Genomic DNA, 27,578 nt, shown 5'->3' on the forward strand with positions numbered 1-27,578 from the left:
TAAGGAGACTGGAGTTGTAGAATATAGTAGAAGTAAAAATGGCCCACCATGTTTTCTTGAAGGGCCCAGATAACCTCTTTGGCTTATAGCATTTTAGTTGCTGACTGTTGACCTTTCCGCATCTGTGAACTGGGGTATTTCATGAGTGCCTTAGTGAAATCTGTATTCCAAAGGAACCAGCTGTGGAAGTCTTGGATGAAACGATAAAATTGGTCAAGGAGGGAAATGACCAAAACCTAAGGGAGGATGTGGACTGTGGACAGAATCTCCCACCATGGGTCAGGAAATGGCGCCCACTTTGGGCTTCGCTAGTGGCTCAGCTGGTAAAGAATCCACCTGCCATGCGGGAGGCCTGGGTTTGATCCCTGGGTTGGGAAGATCCCCTGGAGAAGGGAATGGCTACTAACTCCTGTATTCTGGCCTGGAAAATTTTGTGGACTGTATAGTCCATGGGGTCACAAAGAATCAGACATGACTGAGCAACTTTCACTTTGGGGGGAAGCAGTCCTGCCCCACGTGGGGTGGATTTAAGCTGTCACTGGCCCCTTGGGTGGACACCATCTCACAAACTCTGTGGCCACCTGCAGTAGCCCTGAGACCGTGAGTCTATTTCCCCAGTTCCTCAACTCTCCCCACTCCCCCTACCTCCATCATTGTGAGAGAAATACATGCCTTTTGTGGAAATTTGGAAAGAGCAAATATGAAAGTTGCCCGTAATTACACCAACCTAGAATAACCACTGAAAACAATTTAACAGATTCTCTTAACAGACTTTTCCCCCAATACACGTACGTATTTTTACAAATTAATATGAGGCTTTATTTACAGATTTGTTTCCTGCTTGATTTTTTTGGTCAGCACTATAGAAGAACGTTTTCTAATGTCAATATATGTTCTTGAAATATTGCATATTCTTTTACTATATGGCTGTTGCAACATAAATTATTTAGTAATTTTCTTATTAAACATTTGGATTGTTTCTAGATTTTTCTTTGCAATTATTAAATACTAAGTCTTTTGAGTATAGTTTCTATATTGTCAGGACACTTATGATTTATTATGTATTTTCTCTCTTTTCAAGTAGATTGAAAAAAGAATTATGCTTCTGTCTTTTTAGAAAATGTATTAATTCTACTGTAGTGCCTGCTACAGGCTGATACATTCGTGTGTTAGTCAGTTCATGTATAAGGGAATTCATGCGTTAATCAAACCAAGTGGACTTTTCTTCTAAATAGATAGAATGTCTGGCAGCAACATTCTTACCCAGAGGAGGGGTATTCCAGCTGAGGTATGCATGCACACAAAGGAATATAAAAAATCTCCAGGAGATACAAAGGCGTAGATGGTTGAAGAGAGATGATTTCCTGGTTCCCAGTTTCTATAGTTAACCTATCTTAAAATTATTTGCTTCAGAATTGATTTTGTTGTGTCTGGTTTTTCTATTTCACCTCTTACAGTCATCCTCTCCCTCTTGACAAAGGACAGCAGAGCTGTCTCCCACCCCATCCTGACTCTGACCCTAGTGTGTTGTCCTGTGATGCAAAACCCTCTTCCCACTAACAGAGAACTATGAAAATATTAGTGTCTGTTGGTAAAGGGGATGAATATAATGACCAAGGCACGCGTCTTTTTGCAGGTTAGTTTTCATTTCTTGGCTTTCAGTGAAATTGGAAGAGGACCTAATCTGGTTATAACAAAGAAAAAAGATTTTTTTGATGATGAATCTCCTTCATTCCTTTCTTACTTATATAAACAAGGTTTCTTAGTGCTTGCATCTTTAAAGGTGGGAAAAAAAGGTATGGAATTGATAGTATATTATTATTATAATCAGTTTCATTGTATTATAACAGTAGAGAGTGTTCATTCATCAGTATATGAGCTAGTTGAGGAGAAAGAGACAAATCCTGTACATTTCTTTAGAGATACATTTCCAATAAATTTTTAATTTCCATGTTAACTATATTAACATTCTTATAAGTAATTATTAATGTTGTTTGGATTGGTTGTATGCATTAGTAATGATAGCTCAAAGAGGAAAATGGGACACTTTTAAGCCTTACAGCCATAGGAAATTTTTAAGAATCACTTTATATACATTTTTGTTGCAGGGAAATATAATAGGAAAATTCATAAAATCAAGTGTTAAACGTGTTAGATTGAGAGAAAATTCTGTGTGGGGAGTAAAATGGAAATACAAGTTCAAGGAGATAACAGTGCAGCCTTTTTGCAAAGAGGAGTTTGTTCATGTATTTTTTGATGGGTGAAGATGATTTGCAAATTGGTGTGGTATTTGGATTTTATTGGATACCTTTAAGTGAGTGATATGTTTTAATTAAAATTGTACTAATTCCAATATGCCAGAATTACAACCTTTGCAATGAATTAAAATTATGGTTGAGAAATTTAAATGTCAACTTAAAATGTGTGAAAAATAGTATTTAAAATTTGCAAAAATGTTTGATGACACTGCCATAAAGGTTGTTTCTCTATCCAAGGGGTTGTTGAAGCTACGGTGCAACTTTCTATGGTTGTGGATCTGTGATAAAAGGTTTGCCTTCAGTGTTAGAAGGAAGAAAGTGACAATGATACCAGAAGAGGCTCCTGGTACAGTGGGCATCAAAAGACAACTGGCATTTTTTACCTCTTGGTGGGTGTGGAACCAAATGAGCAGGAGAAAACACTATGTTAATGGGCCGTGTTTGGTCCCCTGCTTAGCCGCTGAGTATTACGCTTGTCCGTGATATTGAGCCCAGGGCCAGCTGGCCATCTTGTACGACCACAGGTTGCTGCTCAGTCGCTAAGTCATTTCTGACTTTGCAACCCCATGGACAGCAGCACACCAGGCTTCTCTGTCCTTCACTATCCCCCAGGGTTTGCTCAGACTCATGTCCATTGAGTCGGTGATGCCATCCAACCATCTCATCCTCTGTCACCTCCTTCTCCTCCTGCCCTCAATCTTTCCCAGCATCAGGGTCTTTTCCAGCGAGTCGCGTCTTCACATCAGGTAGCCAAAGTATTGGAGCTTCAGTTTCAGCATCAGTCCTTCTAATGAATATTCAGTATTGACTTCCAAAAAGAAAACAAAAAATCATCACCAGGCACATCCACAACTGAGTGTTATTTCCAGCTTTGGCCCAGCTTCTTTATTCTTTCTGGAACTGTTTCTCCACTGTTCCCCGGTAGCATGTTGGACACTTACTGACCTGGGGGGCTCATCTTCCAATGTCGTATTTTTTTGCCTTTTACTACTGTTCATGGGGTTCTCAAAGCAAGAATACTGAAGTGGTTAGCCATTCCCTTCTCCAGTGGACCACGTTTTGTCAGAACCCTCCACTGTGACCTGTCTTGTGTGGCCCTGCACAGCATGACTTATAGCTTCACTGAGTTACACAAGGCTGTGATCCATATGATCATTTTGGTTAGCTTTCTGTGATTGTTATTTTCTTTCAGGAGTCTGTGGGATTGTAGTTCTTGCTTCTTCTGTCTGCCCTCTGATGAATGAGGATACAACCATAAGAGGTAGTCACAAAATTGGTGGGAAGGATGCCAGATGAGGAACCATAGATGAATACATATATATGTGTGTGTGTCTTCACCAATATTAGAATATAACTCAGAGTGTTTGAATGATAGATGGTTGGTGATGTCATCCTGTATACAGAGGAATGTGGGTTTTTGCATTCCAGATGTGCTACAAAGTCTATCAAGCATCCTTGAACAGAGAACTGAGCTGTATGAATGAGACACAGCAGATGTAAGCATTGCTCTCAGAGGTTTTATATTCTCCAAGAGGAGACTGAAAACAAATGTAGTTGGGGAAAAAACACTTATGAGGCAGCAAGTATAAATTGAATATGGAATTTTATGCCTATCAGAAGGTTTCAGTTTGACTATGACTTGTAATAGTTGGGAACCTTTCAAAGCCTGTTTTAGCCTATATGAATAAGCCATAACCAAACAAAAACAATCTATTGAATTAATGAGTCTGCTTGACTATTTGAAATTAGGGAAACATACACCATAATGGACTTTCCCTTTCTATGGTAAATCAGCTTTCCTTTAATTCTTTGATTCTTCTTCCAGGCATTTTGAAACCCACAGTCCACTTACTCTATCCAGTACTGTGTTTAACATGGTATCTTCCTATTGTTTGAGCACAATAAATTAAAATTTTTTTTTTAATTTAGGTGCTGTAATTTCTTGTCTGCTTATAAGTAAGAATTTGGATTTGTTATTTTTTCTTCAGTTACACTTCTGTTTTAATGATTTTTTCTTCAGTTATATTTAGTATACGAGAAAGAAACCTGACTCATAAACTATTCTTGGCATTCTTCTGGTATTGTATTCAGATTCAGTTTCCATTTCTGTTATGTAATCACCCAGAAATGATTATTTACAAAAATGTTTTGTTGTTTCAGCCTTTGGAACGAGCCATCAGGACTAAATTAAATATCAAATACTTTTGCCGTGCTTTTTTTCTTATTTTTTCTTTTGCCATTGATTGTCTTTCAGGTTAAATCTGTTAGCATTCTGATAGATAATTACTAATACTGTTCTGATCAATTGTGTACATTAGTAATGGTAGTTCAAACCAGAAGAAAATTGAAACCTTGAAAGAACTAAGATTGTATTATCTTTTTTTTTTTTAATTTTTTTTTTCTTTTACCGTTGATTGCTCTGAGGACTTCTTGTGCAAATGGAAGTCCACAAGTCACGTGAATGATTTTAGTGACTCTAGTGACTGGATTTGGTCATGCATAGGGCACTGTATAGGAGAAACCTATGAAAAAAGGCTTTAGTTGGAATGGAGTGGTCAGAGGCATTGCTTATTTCTGCCCCAGGCTCATTCACTGAACAAATGCCCAGTCTTATTGTTGATACAGTGAGCAGTCTTGGCAACCAGGATGGGGATTCACGTAGAGGACCAGTGAGGTTCAGCGTCAGGGATGGGGGAAGGGCCAGGGAAGTTGCCCTGTAGAGCGTTTCCTGAGTTTGTTAGTAGATAGTCATGTGAACATCTTCCTGCCCATAGTCTTGCTTTTTGATCTTAGGGGTGAGATTTAAGCATCCTTATCTTCCTCCTTGAGGAGCCTGAAAACCCTCACTCAATTTTTTTTTAAGATTTTTTTTTTTTTTTGGCTGCCCAGGCTTTTTGTTGTGGCTTGAGGTTGAATAGTTGTGGTGAGTGGGCTGTAGAGAAAGTGAGCTCAGTAGTCATGTGTAGGCTTAGTTGCCCCATGGCAGGTGGGATCTTAGTTTCCCGACCAGGGATTCAACCCACATCCCCTACGTTGGAAACTGGATTCTTAACCACCATGAAGTCCCTCTTTTCTCTCTGCTTAAACTCGGGTCTTACATGTCTTCACAGGGTTGAATAAAACCTGTGAATCGGTGGGCAGTGGTGGTGTGCCCATGTTCAAGGAAGAGGCCTTCCTCAGGCTGGGGTTATCTTCTCCTCAGCCTTCTTGTTTGACTGGCAAAAGGCAGCTTAGGATGTTCCCTTAAAGTTGACAGACTTGATAAAATATCTCTGCTCAAGTCAAGTTACATCCAATAGTAACTGACTCCATCGTTGTTAGTTGCTAGTTTTTCAGCCAAGTAAGAAATGAGACTTGGAAGCTATTGATCAAGAACTATTAATAGTTAACAACATTACATGTTTTCTCTTCCCTTTTTTCTACTTTCTCTCACCCCCTACACCTCTTGCTATTCCCGCCGTGGTTTGGGAATCAAGTAATATAACCAAAGTAACCTGATCAGTTATGGAATTTTCAGGGCTGCTCTGGGTGTTGTTATGAATATTCCTGGCTGATGTCTGTGTTTTGTGAGGCTATCACCAGCCACCAGGAGGGGCCACAACTTCTGTAATGCTTAACTTGTTGCAAGTTGATACATTGGTCTTGCCCTTTCATGCCCACTGTCTTTGTGATGGCTTGGTTACGATGATACCCAGATCTGTCTGATGTTTTTCTCTCTGAAATATTGAAGAACTTATATTTTTTCTAACCCTATGTGTTAAAAGGAAAAGGGCTTATGCCATGTCTGTGGACCATTCATACCACTGTTATTTGCAGTCACGGGCTCTTCTAGATCTGCTGGCAAGTTCCTGAGGAATGTCCCTCCCTTTCCAATGGACTCCTGTAGTGTCCTTCTGCTTCTGAGTCTTGGCTGGAAATGGTCAGTCCCTCTGCTGGCATCTGGCCATCAGAGAAACCAGCTCTTCCCATGACCAAGACCATGTTTACTAAGAACCCTAAACATGGTCTTAGTCATATACACATGCAAGAGGATATAAAACTAGGGTTTTACTGAGGACATTTCCCAGTCTCTGCCCATACTCTTCTGGGAGCTATCTCATACACTGAAATAGAGCATACTTGTTATGAGTCCTCTTCCTTTTGCGTGCCAGGACCAAGACAGCAGGTCTAGAGGTCTATGGTTAGCAATGCTCCCCTTTGTATGGGACACTGAAACACTGGGGACATATTTTATGAGCTGCTTTTTTCATCAAAATTGTTCACTGTGTGTCTTATGCAGTATTCTTCACTTCCTCTTACTACTTATCCTTGAAGACTGAGCTATGGTTAATGAAAGTGGTCCTTCTTTCCTTTGTGCCTTCACTGTTTCTGTCATGAATTTATCATGGCATTTATCAGCCAGGTTGGTAATCTTTAGGGGATCTGTTTGAGACCCTTTTTCAAGGAGTTCATATACATAAATTTTTCATCTTTTTACCTCCTAGTTCAGTGCCCTCTAAATGTTCAGAGGATGAAAATGCCTCTCCAGACTCTGCATTGTGCATCTTAGTGAACCTGTGTCCTCATCTCCTAGGTTCTTGGAAAACATAGTATTTGGAAGAATCTGTACTTTGGCAGTAGAATCTCTAACATCTCATTGGCTGAAAGGGTAGGTCCCAAAGAGTAGACCAGAAATCCAACACCCTATCCATTGACCTCAGCTAGAATAGTCTTAAATCCTTTACTCTCTTCTCAATCAAAGCCCTGGCTAGTCTAATGTCTCTTATTTGATTGAGGTTGAGGGTTTGTGGTCGTTATTAATATCATGACCCCGATTAATGGTCTGTGTCAAAGGACACTGAATATACAAGGGGTTCAGCTCTCATTAGGTTCCCATGAAGAGTCCTTGGCTCACCTGGATGAGGCACTCTGCCTGCCTGCACTCAACCGCCCCCAGTGTGAATTTGACTTGGAGTCAAATTGCTGTTCTAAAGAAATAAAGAGTCTTCACCTCCGTCTCTCTCCAGTCCAGGATTTTCCCTTTCTCTGAGCCCAAGTAACTTACAACAGGACTAGTCCAGATGAGATAAAACAGGACTAGTCCAGAATCCTCAAGCAATCTCGTTAAAAGGCAGCCATTGGCAGCAAACCTCCTATTGGCATTTCTCAGTGCCTTTCGGGAACAATCCCAGACATCACTCCGGCCATGACTCAGCTGCCATTTTGCTTACCTTCTCTATGATTCTTCAGAGCCAACCTCAGCCTAATTGCTTTCCTCTTGCCGGTTGCAATTCCCAGAAAGACTCTTTTACAGTCCTGCTTCCCATTTGTCCTTATAAGTGTCCCCCATTCCCTCCCATCCCCACCCTGGCTGAGCCTCTGCCCAGCCCTGTAGAGCAGTGGCCCCCAGCCTTTTCGGCACCAGGGACCAGTTTCATGAAAGATAATTTTTCCATGGATGGGGGAGGGGGGATGGTTTCAGGATGATTCAAGTGCATTACATTTATTCTAATATTATTGCATCAGCTGCACCTCAAATCATCAGGCATTAGATCCCAGAGGTTGGGGACCCCTGCTCTAGAGGCTTCATTTTGCCTGCCTGGTCTGGACACTTCTTTCAGCCCAGATCCTTGTTTTGATTTAGGGACCTACTGATATTTTATGGAGGGTGGGAACACACTCATTAGCATTCATGTTTGGAAAGAACCATCTGTAATAACTTCCTATTCTTTGTAAGGCTTTAATCGCTTTTCTGTTGTTTTTATCTATTTTAGGGCTTTAGTTCTGTGCTTTGAACACTGCAGCAACTTCTATAGGTTGTGCAAGTTTTTTGTTTGTTTTTTAATTGAAGAAATAAGTGTCTCCATATCAACTGGAAAGGACTGTATGTGATTTCAAATGGATCAGTGGGTTTTGGCAGGCAGTTTCAATCTCATCATTGTTGTTTCTGCCTTTCTGAGGACATGGAGACGTGTTGGGCTCCCCTTGCTACCTCTCACTGTCAAGAGGTGGAATCAGAGGCTGCCGGTGTAGGATTTCCAGGTCCTGTCTTCAGCTCATGCTAACTGAATGGAGGATGTTAGCATAAATGCAGGACAGGTGCTTCTGATGAGGCCTTTGTGTTAGTCCAGATAAATGGCAAGTATCTGTGCTTCTTCCAGATTTGAACTCATCTTGAGGTCTCCTCTTGGTGATTTCTGGTTTTCCTCCATACTATGGCTGACTTATCTTTGCAGAGGCGCACACATGTAAGTTTTGACTCTCCTGATCTTTTTCTGGTTTGGCACCAGAAAAAAAAAAGAATAGGATGCTTAAGATACTTTAGTTAGTCTAAGCCTGGCTCATTTTCAGTCTTAGCGAAGTCTTTATCCCTCCCAGCCATGAAAGGAAATATGGAGGGAGCCATCAATCTTGCCTCAGGTCAGTGGGAATCATTTAAGTGAAAAAGGACTTGCCACAGAGTCAACCTGAACTGTTCCAGCTCCCTGGGATCCAGCTTCCTAAACAAGTGAGCAGAATGACATTTCTGTGTTGGCCACAAAAAACAGTTGGCAGGGAGAAAGTGGCATGTGGAATAGCCAATAAGTAGCCTGTAACAGTGCTTGCGAGTGGTGGAGATGCTGAAATCCATATTACAAATCAAGGTGCCCCAAAGATCTAGTATTTTTTTTCTCCTTTTATTCCTTTCCCTACTGCTATGGAAACAAAGTATTCCCATCACCTTTTAGCATAGTATAAATGACAATACTATATACTATTCCTGACTTACAAGCACCTCCTTCTGTGTATATGCCAGCCTATAAAGTCAATTCTAATGATTTTCATGTTCTAACCTCTTTGATAAGGAAGACCTACAATTAACTTTTAATTATAAAGCTTCTTCTTGTTAATAGCCCTGGACCTCAAAGCACTTTAAATGATGTGGTCAGTTAGAGAAGTGCATAACCTACCCAAGCTGGGATGGTAGGGGTTGTTTGGCTTGAGTGATATTTTGGGATGTGAGCAAAACCAGCCATGGCCACTCATCCTTCCATTATAACAGGTGCTTGATGCCTTTATTTTATGGCACTTGGCTCTAAAGAGAAGTGTTAGAAGGAAGCATAGAAAATGTGTAACAGTCCAACCATAAATTTTCTTTCTTCAGTTTTCATTCCTTTTGAGTGAAATGAAGGTAGGATTTTTGCTGTATGGGTTGTTCTGTGCTTGCTTTTTATAATTGTGTCTTACAGGCAATTTAGGTCCAAATTTCCTGCTTTAACTTCAGAGTATGCCGTTGAGAAATTGTTTGTACTGATTGAGTTAAAAAAATGGATTCCGAGAGATGGGTAGGGACTGGAGCTTGTCGATTCAGTGACGTAAATGACTTGGTGAAGTATCTCTCACTTCCTAAAACCTTTCTACTGGGAATAGTGCAAAAACTAGAATCCTGTTTAGTTTCTTTGGATATCTTTATTAAATATTTCCTATTTGTATTGTACCACCTATTTATGTGTAGTTGGACTTAACTCAGTAGGGTTATGTAACTACACAGTGCCCTGATGTATGTTTTTCCAGTCTAATAAATTTCACATAGGAGATCTCCTATTACTGATTTTATAACTGAGTACTCTGTTAATATGATGCCTCTTGGCATGCTTAATTGCTTGTGATTCACACGTTCTCAACTAAATTTGAGATGCTAGAACCTATATTGACATTTTTCAACCTTTATTATGTGTCAAGGACTCTTAGGTATTAAGCATGCTGGTCTCCATCTTGCCTTTTCTCTTGTGAGATAGGGGAGTCCTGAGACTTGGAAAGACTCCTTGAACCAGGCTGGAACAGAGTCAGAGTTGTTAGAGTCAAAGTGCACATTCTTAACACATTACAGAGTATTACCTCTCCCATTATGGACAACACAGAAGTTCATGTTTTCTGATTTGTAATTTATGTGAAATGCTGAGATGTATAAAACTAAATTTTATGCAATAAGTTATTTGATGAAGCACCATGATCGAAAAGAACTCTTGGGAAATGGGCTATAGTTAGCTCCTGCTCATCCCATGAATGAGACTTCCCAGGTGGTGCTAGTGGTCAAGAACCCGCCTGCCAATGCAGGAGACAGGAGAGAAGCGGGTTCAATCCCTAGGTTGGGACAATCCCCTGGAGGCAGGCATGGCAACCACTCCAGTATTCCTGCCTGGAGAATCCCACGGACAGAGGAGCCTGGTGGGCTACAGTCCATGGGGTCACAAAGAGTAGGACACAACTGAAGCGACTTAGCATGCACACACACCCATGAATACAACTTACTAATGTAGCAATGTCAATGAAGTCACTTGGTATTGAAAACAACTTTAAGTGCAATTTCCAAGGAGCTGGAGCTTTTAAAGAGGGAGTATCTTGTATGGAGACTGAGGGGCGAGCCATAAATTATTAGAGCTTTTGAGATAAATGTGTAGATGTGACTTTGCCAGGAAATGATTGAAATTGACATTTCCTCTCTGTAAAGCAAAAAGAGAGTTAAGATGAAAGAGACACTAGTCTGGGATTGATGTGAATACCCACTGGGAAGCCTGGGTAATTATGTGATTAAAAAATGAACCCTCATGTCTCCAAGTTCTGGCTCATGTGACAGAGGGAAGATTCTAGCAACTAAGATGCTTTCTTTAGGGATGGTTAAGATGAGCAAGGGCTTCTCTGGTGGCTCAGCAGTTAAGAATCTGCCTGCCAATGCAGGAGATGAGGGTTCAATCCCTGGGTTGGGAAGATCCCCTGGAGGAGGGCTGGCAACCCACTCCAGTATCTTTGCTTGGAGAATCCCATAGACAGAGGAGACTGGTGGGCTACAGTTCTAGGGTCGCAAAGAGTCAGACACGACTGAAGTGACTGAGCACGTGCACACAAGATGAGCAAACCTGCAGAATTACCAAGGGGAGACTTACGGTAGGGCTCATTGTATGGCCTAAACTAAAGGAATATTTCTAGAACAGGTTGTATTTAGAGTGGGAGGAGACCTCAGCTCATTTTTAAGTTAATGGTATCCAGAGCGAAGAGCTGACTCATTGGAAAAGACCCTGATGCTGGGAAGGATTGGGGGCAGGAGGAGAAGAGGACGACAGAGGATGAGATGGCTGGATGGCATCACCAACTCAATGGACATGAGTTTGAGTAGACTCCGGGAGTTGGTGATGGACAGGAAGGCCTGGCGTGCTGCGATTCATGGGGTCGCAAAGAGTCGGACACGACTGAGTAACTGAACTGAACTGAGAGAACTGTTGCATTTCAAAGATTTTTAAAATTCTGCCTGTTGCTTCCTTTGCTTTGTAAGCCCCGTTTTCTTTTTCTGTATTTACCAGCTGGGAGGAAAGTCCTTCGAAAACAAAAGGGGTTTTGTGTGCTCATCTCAGAAAGATTGATAGAGAAGCTGAGCAACTGGGCCCAAGGGTCATGGGGGGAGCAGGCAGAGGGAGGGGTATGAGCACAGAGGCTGCCCAAGTTGGGCCGCGGAGGGCGGCTGACCCTACTAAAATAAAGCTGCATGTGGACAATAAGGACAGTAATATGACATTTGCTTAAAAGGGGGAGGAGAGCATTCGTGTGTTTCAGAGGTAGTAAAAATACAGCTGTAATTAAAGTCAGTAGGATATTTGATTAAGAAAGAAAGCGATTGTTAGTTTAAGGTATGTGTGCAGGAGCATTCAGTACAATGGACGCCTTTATAAATATTTGTTCATGCTGATTGCCTTTCATCTCCGGGTCTTGAATGTCCACATCTCTATTGGTGGCACCAGGAACCCTGATTGATAGTAGGAAGAAAGTTCAAGGGAGATCTCGGTTCTAGGGGAGGAGGCTGTAGGTTAGGGGGGACCGGTACCCTGGGTTTGGAGCCAGGGCCAAGCAAGCAACATTCTATGTGCTGGAAACACAGTGGAAAACAAAACAGAAACTCTCCTCTAAGAGCCTGCCGCTTGTTGAGGGGAAGGAAGCATCATAATACATTAGGTCCTGGGTGCAAGTCCTGGTTCTCCCATGTAGGACCACTGGGACCCTGAGCTAGCCATTGTGCCTGTCAGCTTGTGTGAGTGGAGGAGGACATGGAAGGATGGACACTGACAAAAGTAGATGTCTCTGTTTCCCCCGTGTGATCGTGGACTGAGCTGTAGATGTGGAGGAGAGAGATCTGGAGAGACCCCCATCTCAGGCCACAGGTGTGGGCTGGGTCTCCCCAGCAAGGGCTCAGCATGCCTGCCTCCCGCCCCTTTGCAGGGAAGAGCCTGTTTTACCTCCTGCATCTTTCATCTCTTTTCAGCATCCTAGCAGGAGAGTAGCTGCACCCATGGGGCTTGTCTCAGGACCCTCTGTGTCACTCACACACACACACACATATATATCAACTTAATTGAGATAAAATGTGTGAATTTAAGGTATACAATGTGTGTGATGATTTAAGCACGTATTGTGAAATGATTACAATAAGGTTAGTTAGCATATTCATCAGCTCACATCGTTTGTGTGTGCGTGATGAGAACTCTCCTAGCAATTTTCATATATATAATACATTATTACTAAACAGTCACCATTTTGTACATTAGATGACCAGAACTTATTCATCTTCTAAGTGGAATTTTGTACCCTTTGACCTCTTTCACCCATCCCCACACCCCATGTCTGTGGTAACCACCAAGCGCCACTCTGTTTTTATGTGTTCAGTTGTTTTACATTCCATATATAAGTAAGATCATGCATCTTTTCCTGATTTCTTTCACTTAGCATAATGTCCTCAAGGCTCATTCATGCTGTTGTAAATGGCAGGATTTCCTTTTTTTTTTGTAGCTGAGTAATTTTTCATTGTGTTTGTATATGTGAATCACTGTGATGTTGTGATTTATAGACACACACACATAGCTGGCCCTTGAACAACACAAGTTTGAACTGCAAGGCCCCTCTATTTTTTAAAGATTTATTTTTTGCATGCACTGGGTCTTCATTGCTGCGCACGGGCTTTCTCTAGCTGCAGCAATCAGGGGCTACTCTTCATTCTGTTGCGCAGACTTCTCATTGTGGTGGCCTCTTGTAGTGGAGCACAGGCTCAAGGTATGCTGGCTCAGTAGTTGTGGTGCTTGGTTGACTTGGTTGCTTCTCAGCATGTGGGATCTTCCTGGACCAGGGATAGGATCCTTGTTCCCTGCATTGGTAGGCGGACTCTCAACCGCTAAACCACCAGGGAAGCTCCGAGGCTCCTCTTATACACAGACTTTTTTCACTTTATGCACACTACAGTAGCACATGAGGTTGGTTGAATCCACGGATACAGAACCAAGACTGCAGAAACCGCCCGTAAAGTTATACTTGGATTGTCTGCTGTACGGATGGTTGCCACCCCTAACCCCTAAAGTGTTCAAGGGTCAACGATACGATATTTGGTCTTCATCCCATTCTGGCACCAGAGTGCCTAAAACTCTTGGAATTTCTTGACAAGAGCCATACAGGTGATTTTGTTCTGTTAATGAGGTTAATAAGTGCCTTTTGGAAAGCACTTCAGGGAGGGCTGGGTTGCCCGTGGAGCGAATGTTGGAGCTCTCAGCCCCCTTCCAACCTCTGCGGAGGGGAGAGAGGTTGGAGATTCCATTCAGTAGCCTAGAGCCAGTGATTTAATCGCTCATGCCTGCATCTGGAAGCTTCCAGATTTCAGAGAGCCTCCTCGTGGAGGTTTTGCAGACAGTGGAGCACGTTGGAGAGAGCAGGGAAGCTCCTTCCCACACACCTTGCCCTCTGCGTCTCTTCCATCTGGCTGTTGCTGAGTTATCTCCTTATATAATAAACCGGTAATCTAGTGAGGAAAATGTTCTCTGAGTTCTCAGAGCTGCCCTAGCAAATTAATCCAACCTAAAGAGGGTGTGCTTAGAATGTCCAATTTGTGCCAGGTTGAATAGAAGCACAAGTGACAACCTAGACTGGTGATTGGCATCTGAAGCTGGTGTAGAGGAGTGAGTCTTGTGGGACTTGACTGTGGAATTTGATGCTGTCTCTGGGTAGACAGTGTTTGGAGTTGAACTGTAGGACACGTCACTGATGTCAGAGAGTTGCTCGGTGGTGGTGGGGACTCTCCCATAGGAATCGGGTGCAGAGCTCCGCTAATCACATTTTCTTTATTGTGCTGAAAACTCTGCCTCTGTGCACCGGTGCTGAGTCAAATCAGGGAGACAGAGTTTTGGGTGAAGTATTGATAGAAAAGAATAGTTTTATGGCTTTGCCAGGCAAAGAGAGAGACAATGGGCTCGTGCCCCTCAGGATGTACCCTCAGGGTACATCCCTACCTGAGAGGATTTGGCGAGGAGTTTTTTAGCAATATTCGAGGGTGGGGTTGCTGATAATATCAGTGTATCTGCAGGGTCTGCACTCCTTTAATCAGGTCTTAGGTGGTCTCCTCCTAATCAGCTTCTCTGGTTCCTCTGATCTGGCCTTACTGAGGTGAGTTTACTGAGGTAAGCTTCCTTTAGTCTGGCTTCAGGTGGTCTTCTCTAGCTTGAAGAACGCTAACCACCTTTGTTAATTGTTTGTTGATTCTTTTAGTTCTGTGGAGAGCATGTGGTAGGTGTATCCCTTGAGGGGAACCAGGACCCTGCCCCAAGGCTGAATTATTGTATCTTGGCTATGGCTCCCCTGTCTGCCTTCCCTTCCCTTCCCAGATTAGCAACTGTTTGAGTCTGCCCTTTGGAACTCCTGGAAGGTCCCAGAGGCTGGAGTCTGTTCCCTACAAACAAGAAATGAGGGACAGGGAGGCTTCCGTGCTTAGGAGCCCCACAGGGTCCTGCTTGGTTTCAGTTCGTTTGTTACTTTAATGCAGCAGTTCTCAGATATTTTGGTCTCAAGACCTTTGACACTTTTAAAAACTGAGGACCCCAGAGAACTTCTTAAGATCTTTTGGATTGTATTTACCACGTGAAATGTGAAGTGTTAGTCACTCAGTCATGTATTTACCACATTAGACATTAAAATAGAAATTTTAAAATATTTAATTAATTAAAAATAAGCCCATTGCATGTCCCCTGTAAAGACTTTTTTGTCCCTTAATGAAAAGTAGTTGTTGTTTAGTCCCTAAGTCATGTCTGACTCTTCTGTGACCCCATGGGCTGTAGCCCACCAGGCTCCTCTGTCCATGGGATTTCCCAGGCAAGAATACTAGAGTGGGTTGCCATTTCCTACTCCAGAGGATGTTCCCAACCCAAGTATCAAACCCGAGTCCTGTGTCTCCTTTACCCCTGAGCCACCAGGGAAGGCCTTCATGAAAAGTAACTGCTTTCAAAACAAATGTAGGAGAGCTTTGCATTTTTGCCCATCTCTTTACTGTCTGGTTTAATAGAAAACAGCTGGTTTAATAGAAGGCAGCTCAGCTCTTCTCTATTCAATCTGTTACAGTCTGTTGCTTTGGTTGAAATAGAAAAAGCAAACCAGCCTATACAGATAAGTGGTTTAAAACAGGAGGGGAATTTTAATCACTTTTTTGAATAAGTGTGCATTATTCTTTTTTGATAAACTCTACTCTATACTCCTAAGATATTGAGAGTGAAAAGCTTTGACCTTATGGACCTTTGACAAGATCTCAGGAGTCTAGACTATATTTTGAGAACCATTTCTCCCCATTTCCGAAGCCAGAATCTTAAATGATTGATTCTCTGGAATCAACCAGTTCTTCCTCTTTTCTGAGAATAGGAGTTGCTCTCAACCCTGCCTTCTCAGGGACTTGCCTTGGCCCCCAAAGCTTTAGGCCTGCACAGCAACATGCGGTTAAGCTTTAGCAGGAGGTGGCTGTTTGTTCTTCTGCCTCACAGGCCTGTGAAACTGTGACTGGGAATTTTTAGAACCACCAGCCATGGAAATTGCCCCATCATAATCCTGTGAACAATGTCCTCCTTACTGGCGTCTTCTAAAGTTTCCATAAGAAATCAAAAGACAGTATTTTACAGAATGTACAACAAATCATAAGTGAAACTTCCCTTTGATAAAGTAGGCTGACAGTGTTTTGGTAGCAAGATTGAGGGTTTTTTTTTTTTTTTTTTCCGGTGGTGAGTTTCAAAGTGTGATTGTTAGATTGGAGAACAAAGCTCTGGGAACAAAGAAGTAAATAAGAATCTGGATTTAAGTAAGTGTTATTTCCAATTTCCAAGAATACAAAGGGGCCTAACTGGTCTTTGGGAATTATAAACAAATTCTGGCAAGATCTGGAAAATTTCACTGTGGCCCTTACAAAATTCTTTAAAATAAATTCTGGCATTTGGAATAGGGAACCAGAACCATTATTTTTCTGTGGAACAGAAACGTTTGTTTGCCTAACTATCCCCTACCCCCAACGGGTCTGATTGGGTATCAGGAACTGCCTTTTTTAGCTTTTTAAAAAAGATTTCTTTTTGGCTGTGCTGGATCTTTGTTTTTGTGCGTGGGCTTTCTCTAGTTGTGGGAAGCCAGGGCTACTCTTTCCTCATGAGGAAATGAGGTGCTCAGGCTTCTCATTGCCATGGCTTCTCTAGGCACGCGGGCTCAGTAGTTTCAGTGCACAGGGTTAGGCACCTCACTGCTTGTGGGATCTTCCCGGACCAGGGATCGAACCCGTGTGCCCTGCATCGGGAGGTGGACTCTCATCCACTATGTTGTGTTGTGCTCAGTCACTTCAGTTGTGTCCGACTCTTTGCGACCCCATAGACTGTAGCCTTCCAGGCTCCTCTGTCCATGGAATTGTCCAGGCAAGAATACAGGAGTGGGTTGCCATGCCCTCCTCCAAGGAACCTTCCCAACCTTCCCAAGGATGGAACCTGTGTCTCCTGCATCTCCTGCATTGCAGGCAAATTCTTTACCACTGAAACACCGGGGAAATCCCCTCATTCACTATACCACCAGAGAAATCCCAGGAATTTGCCCTTATCATCAAGAGCAGGTTGATAATCAGTAGCCCCAAGCCCTGTGCTTTAGAGGAGGCTGCCCCCTTGCAGCCTGGACCGGCTTATCTGGCCATGGGCTTGCCATGTACCCCATGTATCAAAATGGAGTATGAGAGATGCTGTCTCAGTCCTATGAAGGTTGAAGTTGTCTTCCTCTGAAACTTGTCACATTTGTGTGTTGTTTGTAGCAACTAGAGACTTCCCTGGTGGCTCAGAGGTTAAAGCGACTGCCTCCAATGCGGGAGACCTGGGTTCGATCCCTGGGTCGGGAAGATCCCCTGGAGAAGGAAATGGCAAACCATTCCAGTATTCTTGCCTGGAGAATCCCATGGACGGAGGAGCCTGGTAGGCTATAGTCCACGGGGTCGCAAAGAGTCAGACACGACTGAGCGACTTCCCTTCCCTTGTAGCAACTACAGCTGCTTTGCCTCTATGAAGGGAGCCAGCCAGGGCATAAGGTTGACACATCGAGGGTGGATTAGCAGGAAGATGGAAAGAACCTGGGTTCTTGGTTGTGCCATAAGAGCATGGACTTATCCCATCCTGGAGCCAGCCTGCCTCCTTGTTTAAGCTTCTTAGGAAAGTTGGGTCTCCTGTCACTCACAGCTGAAAGCGCTCTCCCCCAGTATACGCTCCTAAAGGAACCCCCCTGAGCCTTAGGGACCCAAGGGTAGGAGGGTTGCCCAGGTGAACATGGCAGTTGTTAACAAACCTGAAGATGTATTAGCGGGATCTTTTCCTCTTTTCTGGCTGCCGTGTGGCCATTTTGTTGTCCTTTTTATTTCTTCTTCAGGTCAAGTTGAAATCTAAATTGAGTGTTGGATAACTGGTGGAATAGGAGAGCTGAAACAACTGTGGCATTTAAAGATGTGGGCGCTGGGAGATGGGGCCAAGCTTCTCTCCTACACCGTGGGTACACAGGTAGATACCATAGCCTTGTCCCACCAGCAGAAATAAGTGATTTACTTGTGTTTTCCACAAGCTAGACCCTAAATGCCATTGTCTTTATACTCAGGGGCCCTGGTATATATATAATGTGTCTGCCCCCACAATACTGAAGGCTACCAATTTTGGAGCCTTAGTCTGTGCTGATAATTGTACTAGTGACTTTATGCATTGTCTTTATTAAATTTTATAATAAATATAATAGGTTCTATTATAACCTATATTTTAATGATAAAACAGATTGGAGTGATAAAAACCATTTGCTTGAAGTTACATAGCTAATATGGGCTTCCCTGGTGGCTCAGTTGGTAGAGAACATACCTACAATGCAGGAGACCTGGGTTTGATCCCTGGGTTGGGAAGATCCCCTGGAGAAGGGAATGGCAACCACCTTCAGTGTTCTTCCCTGGAGAATCCCATGGACAGAGGAGCCTGGTGGGTTACAGTCCACAGGGTCACAAAGAGTTGGCTACAACTGTGCAACTTTCACACACACATAACTAATATACAATAGTGGTTCAAATACAGATCTGACTTGAAAATTGTTCTTTTAACTAGTATATTCTATGTCTTTGCATATTTGCTGAATACCTGTCATTTAGATGTGTTACGATAGGAATGAATGTCCCTATCTATACCTTCATTTCCCCTTTCCCCTTTGGTCAATGTGTCAAGGCAGAGGCACATATGAGATTACTTAAATATTGGCTCTTCTCTAGGGATAAGTTTTATCAGAGTGTATGGGTTATAAATGCATTCAGTGGTAAATAATAGAAAGCCTAACAGTGATTTAAATGAGATGGGGCTTATTTTCCTCATATAATACCCAGTCTGGAGGTAGGCCTTTGGCACTGGTATATCCACGAGTCTGTTGGCCTTTCATTATAGTTGGCTCTTCACACCACAAAAAGGCTGTTGCAGTTCCAGTCATCACATTCTCATCCAAAATAGAAGGCAAAAAGACTGAAAGCAGAAGGGCAATGCCAGCTAAACAGGTCTAGTCCTTTATATCAGGAAAGCAAACGGTTTTTCAGAGCCACAGGAGAAGCTGAAAAAGTAGGAAACAGGATTCTTGGGAAAGGCTTAGACTAATCTTAATCTACCATTTGGGCTGATCACACTATCAGCCACTATCAGGGGTAGAATCGATGCTTTAGAACTGTGTTGGAGAAGACTCTTGAGAGTCCCGTGGACTGCATGGAGATCAAACCGTCAATCCTAAAGAAAATCAGTCCTGAATATTCATTGGAAGGACTGATGCTGAAGCTGAAGCTCCAATACTTTGGCCACCTGATGCGAAGAACTGACTGACTGGAAAAGACCTTGATGCTGGGAAAGATTGAAGGGTGGAGGAGAAGGGGACGACAGAGGATGAGATGGTTGGATCGCATCACCGACTCGATGGACATGAGTTTGAGCAAGCTCTGGGAGTTGATGATGGACAGGGAAGCCTGGCATACTGCAGTCCATGGGATTGCACAGAGTCGGACCAACTGAGTGACTGAACTGACTGACACTATCAGCCAAAACAAAGTTGGAATCTAGTTGCTAAGGAAAAGGCTACTAACACTGCTAACCACACATTTCAGAGTAGAGGCTGTTAGAATTTGAAGAGGTGATAGAGATATTCCTATCGTGTAGATAAAACAGTTGAGACTTAAAAAGATCACAGGTGCCTGCATCAGGACTAAAGAAGTTTTCTTTAAGTGTACTGCTCTTAACACTACGCCTCCCTGATACTTCTATAAAGTGTTTGATTTAAAACCCTTTCAGGGACTTCCCTGGTGGTCCAGTGGTTAGGACTCTGTGCTTGCTTCCACTGCAGGGGGCACAGGTTTGATCCCTGGTCTGGGAATTAAGATCCTTCATGGTGCAGGGAGGCAGGGGCAAAGAAAAGCCTTTTCATATCTCTTCCTCAGTTCATCTGTCTCATCGAGAAGGCTGGGAAGGGCAGAACCTCCCTGGTGTCTTAGTAGAAGCGAAGTTCCCCAGAGAGCTCAGCAACATGGCCAGGATTATACCCTATGTTTGTTGGCCAAAATGAAATCCTAAACCTCCAGGCTGCACCGGAGTTCTTTTACCAGACTCCATTGTCTCCCACAGTTCTGTGGTCTTCCCTATGGCCTTCCCTCTTCCCCCAGAGCAGGGGGGCTCCCTGCCTAGAATCCTGAACTTTCAGTTGGGCAGGTCTGGCTGCCTGGACATTCCAGCAAAAGATGGTTCTGGGGATGACTGAGTGGAGCTGAGCCTACATAGGGACATTCGGTCCTTCTTTGTCCCCAGGGACAGAGAACAGCTACCCACTGTGAATGTGGCAACGAGTAAGGGCCCATAAACTTGAGCCTGGAAATTTACTTCCTGAGTTGACTTGACCCTGTCTTTCAGCACCAGGGTCACTGGTCATTTTGATCCTGTTCGGCATGTTCCTGCCTCCTCAGGCAGGGACTGAGAGTGCCATGGTGTCTTGCAATATGCTGGGAAAAACACCAGGATGTGGACAGTGGGCTGAAGTCACCCTTAGTAACAGGGTATCTTTTACAGCCAGAAGAGTGTTTACATGGTCGAGTCAGTTATTCTCAGTTTTCTGAGTGGGGTTCCTTTCGTTACCTTGGAAAAGGAGAGATTCTTTTCTTTAGCTAGAAGAGTCTATAGAGTGTGGTTTTATGGGTAAAAATAGTAATTATAGCAGAATCATAATTACAGTGTTTAAAATATGTGAATACTTGATAAATTCATTGACAGATTTCCTTTTCTACTGTATGAACATCGTTATCAGCCTTGAGGACCTCAGCTTGTCTTCAAGCTGGTTTTGTGGCATGCGTATTTTTGCAAACTCACTAAGTCTGTAGTTGAATTTAGGGCATTTACAGCCAAGCCTGTTGGGAATGGCTGTGTTGCATTTGTTCTTTGTAACCTCTGTTGGATATGCCTGCCAAGAATAATAACACCCGGAAGACTTGTGTTAACGCCCACGAGCAGGATCTGGACAGTCCTCCTGGTTTGGTCATGGCTCAGTTCTCAGCAGTCCCATCCCCAGGCCCAGGACTGGGATTGTTGTCAGGCAGCCCTTACTGACTTCGTTTACTGTCTTTTGGTTTTTAAAATACTATGAAGACAGTCTGCTATTGTTTCTTCCTTCAGTGTGTAAACAAATACTTGGCATTTCTTTTTCTTACAGTGTGTGTTGCATTTAGGAAGGTCATGCAGTTACAGAATAGATTTGATATTACCATGAGTAGAATAAAGTAGCCTGTGGCTCATGTAAATACAGCTGCATACAGGGTAATCATGATTAAAGCAGTTTGAAACAGGCTGAAAGGTAACTTCCCAAAGTTTGAAAACTGAAACTTTCAAATTGGCACTGTAATGCCCATCACAAGCCCAGCCTTTAAAAATAAATTTAATCTCAAGACACAATCTGGTCTTCGCATCAGGTGTGGCAGATTAATGTAGGTTTTTGATCAGCCGACTATACAGGCTCGGAGAGGGGAAGGATAGAGTGCATAATGTGTTTAAAGCAGGCAGCTAGTAAGGAACCAAACTAACCTTTTCGGCTTTCACCCAAGAGCTATTTTTAGAAAGTGCTTGCAGTGCAGAATCTATTGGGATATTCAGTCTTCAGAATACCACAAATATATTACTGCTGGAAGAAGTTGCTGTTTATGGGAAAATAAAATTTAACATCACTATTCTCTTTCTGACTGAATTGTTTAAAGGGAGTTATCTCTGTATGTGGATGGCTGAAAGTGACTTTCAGTGCCTTTGGAGAAAACTGCAGAGTTTTTAACAGGGCACAGAGATTGTAACTTCAAACTATAAAAAGATGTCATTTCCCTCCCAGCTTTGTTGAGGTGTAATTGACAAGTAAGATTGTATATCTTTAAGGTGTATTGATTTGATATATGTATACATTGTGAAATGATTACCATAATCAAGTTAATTAACACATCTAACACATCACATAATTTGTGTCTATGTGGTGAGAATTACTCTTAAGATCTTCTCTCTAAGCAAAATTCATGTATACAGATTTCAGGTATACAATACAGTATTACTGACTGTAGTCACCAAGCTGTTCACTGGCTCCCCAGAACTAATCCATCTCATAATTGAAAGTTTATACTCTTTAACATTTCCTGTTTTCCTTTTTCCATTTCTTTTCCATTTCCTTATTTCCCTACCCTCCAGCCTCTGGCAACTACCTTTTTAACTCTCTCTTTCTATAAGTTTGACTTTTTTAGATTACACATATAAGTGAGGTAATGCAGTATTTATCTTTTCACCTCTGGCTTATTTCATTAAGCACAGTGTTCTGTCGGTTCGTCCATGTTGTAGCAAATGGTAGGATTTCTTCCTTTTTATGGCTGAATAATATTTCATCATGTGTGGTTCTATCTGTAGTTAGTTAGAGATCACCTTTTATTAAAATCTGTTTATTTATTGATGAATACTTAGATTGTTTCCATAACTTTGCTATTGTGAATAATGCAGCAATGCACATGGGAATGCGGATATTTCTTTTAGATACTGATTTTAATTAGATACTGATTTCATTTGAATATGTACCCAGACATAGAATTTCTGGACCATGTGGCAACTCTGTATTTATATTTTTGAGGAAGCTCCCTACTATTTTCCATAGTGGCCACATCAATTATTTATTACCACCAACAGTGCAGACGGTTCCCTTTTCTCCACATCCTTGCCAAAACTCGTCTCTATTCAGACAGAAACAATTCTTAATTGTACTTGTCCTGAGGGAAGTGGCGATTATTGCCCTGGCTTTCATGTGCCAGGCTGTTTTAGGGGAGAATACAAGAAAGCTAGGTGATTAATATTTTTTATTACTTTGGTTAATTTCCAGGAATGTCTGTGTTTGTTTCCATGTTGTAGATGCCTTTCCCTTTTTGGTTCCTGTTCCCTTATGATGCAGAAGCAATTTGTTGCTATGGAAGGAGTGTAGGTTTTTGTGTCACGTAGTCCTTACATTTGAGTCTGGACTCATTCATTTACCAGCTCTGTTCATGGATACTTGACTCTGGGAGCCTCCAAGTCTTGAACTATAAAATGGACTTGATAATGTCCACTGCCCCATTTCTTATGACGGTTAAACAAGATAACATAATGAGAAAGTTCCTAGTTCACAGCCTCTTCCAATGGATGGGCTCATCACTTCTTTTCCATACCTTCTTCTCTACAGCAGTGAACAAAGTGTTCTAGTTTTTTCCTAAGTTTTAACAGCACCTAATACTTTATAATAGTTACATGACATGGGACAATTTACTTACCATCTCTGAGCCTGTTAGCTCATTGATGATATGGAAATAATTATCTATCACAGTACGTACACATTCAGTTGTAAGTACTGAATTAAATGAGATCCTGCGTATATGTCAAGTCATAATACCTGGCACAGAGTGGACACTCAGTGACTGGTAGATATCAGTATTGTATGGACATTTCTTGAAGGACAGTCTTCTTCCTGTCATCTTCTTGACTTTGACAGCTTCCTTTGACTTTTCCTTTGCTGGCATCATTTTTTCTGTCCACACACTGGTTAGAGGGATTTTTCTAAGCTCTGTCCATCTTTGAGTTTTCCTTGGAAGTTTCACCCATTTCAAAGGTTTCATCTACCACTTTTAGATGGCTAATGTCTAAATTTTTCCTGAGCTCCAGATGAGTATATCCAGTTTTCTGTTTGTTAGAGGAATCTTGAACTCAGAACATATATACAAAACTGTAGCTATTATCCTTCCCACTTCCTGCCTCAAAGCCATTCTTCCAGTAGGTTCTCTCTACTCTACTCCTGTGCTATCTCTAGGTTCTGTTTCCTCCTGTTCATTTTTGAACACAGGTCCAACTGCATTGTATTTTCACCTCTAGGGCCACAGCAGAGTGTAGTTCCTTCTCCCAGGCCTTCCTGCTGCCCGTAAATAATGACAACAAAACTATGATAGCAGTGATAAAAGTACCATGACAACAACCATTTGGTGAGTGTACAACAGGCTAGGCAGTATCATACCACCCTAAGTCCTGGGTGAGATGGGACCCTGCTCTGAGTTCATGTTGTAGAGGCCCCATTCTCCTCCTCCTCAGAGCTAAGGGAGCATTCCCACCCAGAGCCCACCCTGTACCCTCAGCTCATGCTCTGGGTACTCGAGTCTTCAGAGTCCCCTACTTAGATTATGCTGAGCTTCCTTCCAAAAACTGAGTGTGGGCCTTTTCACCAGTTCTGTCTTTGGCAAGGCACCCACAAGAATCTGCATCTCTGGGCTTGAGGCCTGGCCACAGGGCAGCTGTTTGTGTGGTTTGTGGTCCGAGATTTGCCTGCAGGCTGGGATGTCCATACCTGTGCCCATGAGACCTCTCTTGGGGCAGAACAGAGCCAGGCATGGAAGAGAAGGGGATTGGGCCAGGGGCCTTTAGGAGTGCTGAGGTTATGCTAGCGCTGGGCAATCAGGAATGTTTCTAATGTATTAACAGCTTCTTATCTAATCATTATAATTCTCAAGGTATGATATATTACTTCTGTATTTCTAGATGAATAAAATGAGAATTGAAGAGGTTAAATACTTAGTGCACAGGTTGTAGTTGGCAGAGCCTGAATCTGACCCAGATTAGTTTTCTTCCAAAATTTTTATTCTATGATATTTGTACTTTTTAATCCATTTTCTACATTGTAGCCAGTTCCATTTGTATAGAAAATGTCTATATCACGTTATTCCCTTGATTAAAAATCTTTTATTAGCTCTTCATTTTCATTTGGCCAAGGCCAGTCTCTCTCGTGTTGCATGCAAGATCCTTCAAAGCCTGGCTCAAATCTTCTTTGTCAAACTCATTTCTCACCAGTCTTCCCACCATGACTCTTTGGGTCATAATTGTGCTTGGGCTGTTCCGTAAATCCACTCTGCCTTTGCACTCACAATCTCAGCTGGGTATGTCCTTTTCCTCTCTTGACTGACCAAGTCTCATACTGTCCCCTCCTTTTCAGGACCAAATGAGTATCACCTTGTCTGTGAAGACACTTGAATTTTTCTAGGTAGGATGTCTCCTACCCTACTGTACTTCTGTAATTGTGTATACCTTAATACAAGTGCTTGGTGCCTTGTACCTGTGTTAGCTCTCAGTGAGAGTTCTTGGTTCAGTGAGACTTTCAAAAGTTCCTTCGCAGGACCTCTCATTCATCATTACACGCCTAACACTTCATACAGAACCTGGATGCCTATAGGCTACATAAATATTAAAATCTTTTTATTACTAAAAATCTTATTTCTCAAAAATTATTAGCCAGCAAGGAATACAAATTTAAGTTCTGACAGTTGTGTTGATTTGCGGATAGACTGGTTTTACAGGCATTTTGATGTCATAACTGGAAATTTCTATCTCACAGATAAATGTAACTTTACATTTAATCCCACCATTTTGCTGTCACGACATTTATACGTTGAGAGGTTATTATAATAAATGTATACATGTATTATTTGTGAGCCTTAATAGGCTAGTAAGTTCTGAATAGAATCTAGAGAGATCACAGTTCTGTCTCAAAGTGATTAGTTTTGTTTTTTGAGTTACCTTTTTTTTTAAATATGTATGTTTCTGAATGATGTTTATGCTACAAACTTACTGTTTTTCAAGAGGTAATTACACATTGGCATAAATCATCAGCTCATAATGATGATATGGTGTATATTGTCTAGCTCATTTTCTCTTCTTCCCTAAGATTTGAGTATTCAGGTTAGAAATCTTGTCTGTTATGGTGGTTTCTCTCTACTTGCCCCTCCATGACGGAGATTCTGGGCAGAGTCTTGCCTCTGGATTGCCTGTCGGAGCATTTTCATCATGAATAAAAGAAGCATTAACTAACAAAAGACATGTGGTTCCATGTAACAGGGCAGTGCAGAGCAATTCCCCTAGGGTATGTTTCATTCTGTTAGCATATTTACACTGTAAACTTGATTATAAGAAAACATTCCACAGAAAGAAGCAAGATTAATTTAGGCAGACTGAGTTTAGATACATGTGACTACGGTAACTATACTTTAGGGTCATAAGCAGGCCTATTTTCAGTCCAAAAGATTTGGGGGAAAAGAAGTAATTCAGTAAGTGTTTGAAAGATGCTAAGGAAATGTCTTAGGGGAAAGGGGAACTATTCCAGGAATACTGCCTGCTTTTGATAAAGTGGGAAGAGTAGTGACTTAATAGAAAAGATGAAATTAGCCCAGAGGAAAGTCAGGAAGGATTAGATCGAAGCTGTTTCTGGAAACATGGCCTTCCAGGATTCTAGGCCAAAGCTTTGAAGACAAGGGAGTGGGCGTTTATGCACAGGTAGGAGAGGGCTCGCTTCACTTCCTCTCTATTTCTAAAGGTAGTTTATTTTATTATTGAAAGATTTTTAAAATGTTGAAACATATAAATAATAAAGCCAAAACCATCTATGTTCCCAAAAGACAGAGATAAATTCTAGAGGAGTTTTGAGCAATTTCTTTCCAGCCTGTCTCCTCCACTCACTTGTATGTGTATATGTTTTAATTCAAGTGTAGGACCATGGTATGATATGTTTTCTCTATTGTATTCTCATTTTTAATTTCTTTGACATTTTCAAAGCATTTTCCTGTGTCAATAAAAACTTTTCAAGATATTTTAAGTTATTCTATTTCAGAGATATACCAGAACTTATTTAGGCTTATTTACTTTATAAATAAAACTACAGATAAATCTTTGCATCTGAGATTTTGCTAGATCTCTGTTTCTTTACAAAAGGTTAATAGAAATAGAAAATCCTAAGTCAAAGCATGCTAATATATTTTTAATGTGTTTTTTTAATTGTAGTATAATTGCTTTACAACATAGTGTTTGTTTCTGCTGTACAACATCGTAAATCAGCCATGTGTATACATATATCTCTTCCCTCTCGAGCCTCCCTCCCACCACCCCCTTATCCTAGCTCTAGAGGTCATCACAGAGCTCTAAGCTGAGCTCCCTGTGCCGTACAGCAGCTTCCCATTAGCTATCTATTTTACACATGGTTGGAGAAGGAAATGGCAGCCCACTCCAGTATTCTTGCCTGGCGAATTCCATGGACAGAGGAGCCTGGCAGACTGTGGTCCATGGGGTCGCAGAGTCGGACACAACTGAGCGGTTTTCACTCACTTCACTCACACATGGTAGTGTGTATATGTCAATGCTCCTGTCTCAATTCATCCCACCCTCTCATTCCCCTAAAGCATACTAGTGTTTTTAAGTTCTTGAGATACTTTTTACAGATTGTTTTAGATGTCAGAATGAAAGAATAGAATCTTTCCATGGTGCCACAGACAGTGATTATATGAGGAGCTGAGAAGTGTATTGATAGAGGTGAGGAAGGATTTATAAGTGGAAAGATGTAAAATTTCACATGTGAATGATCAATTTGGGAGAGAATGTGAGAAAGTATAAGGATGAATTGACCATGGACAGAAGGAAGGGAGTTTCCTTATGA

General features: G+C 42.0%; 1 protein-coding gene across 2 annotated transcripts in view; it reads left to right on the forward strand.

Annotated features, from left to right (window-relative positions):
- ARFGEF3 (ARFGEF family member 3) overlaps window positions 1–27,578 on the forward strand; it is a 183,155-nt gene that overhangs the window by 7,986 nt on the left and 147,591 nt on the right. The gene's annotated exons all lie outside the window — the stretch shown is intronic.

This window comes from Giraffa tippelskirchi, chromosome 9, assembly GCF_054371585.1.
Source record: "Giraffa tippelskirchi isolate mGirTip1 chromosome 9, T2T-mGirTip1v1.2.pri, whole genome shotgun sequence".
In the NCBI taxonomy this organism is placed as follows: domain Eukaryota; kingdom Metazoa; phylum Chordata; class Mammalia; order Artiodactyla; family Giraffidae; genus Giraffa; species Giraffa tippelskirchi.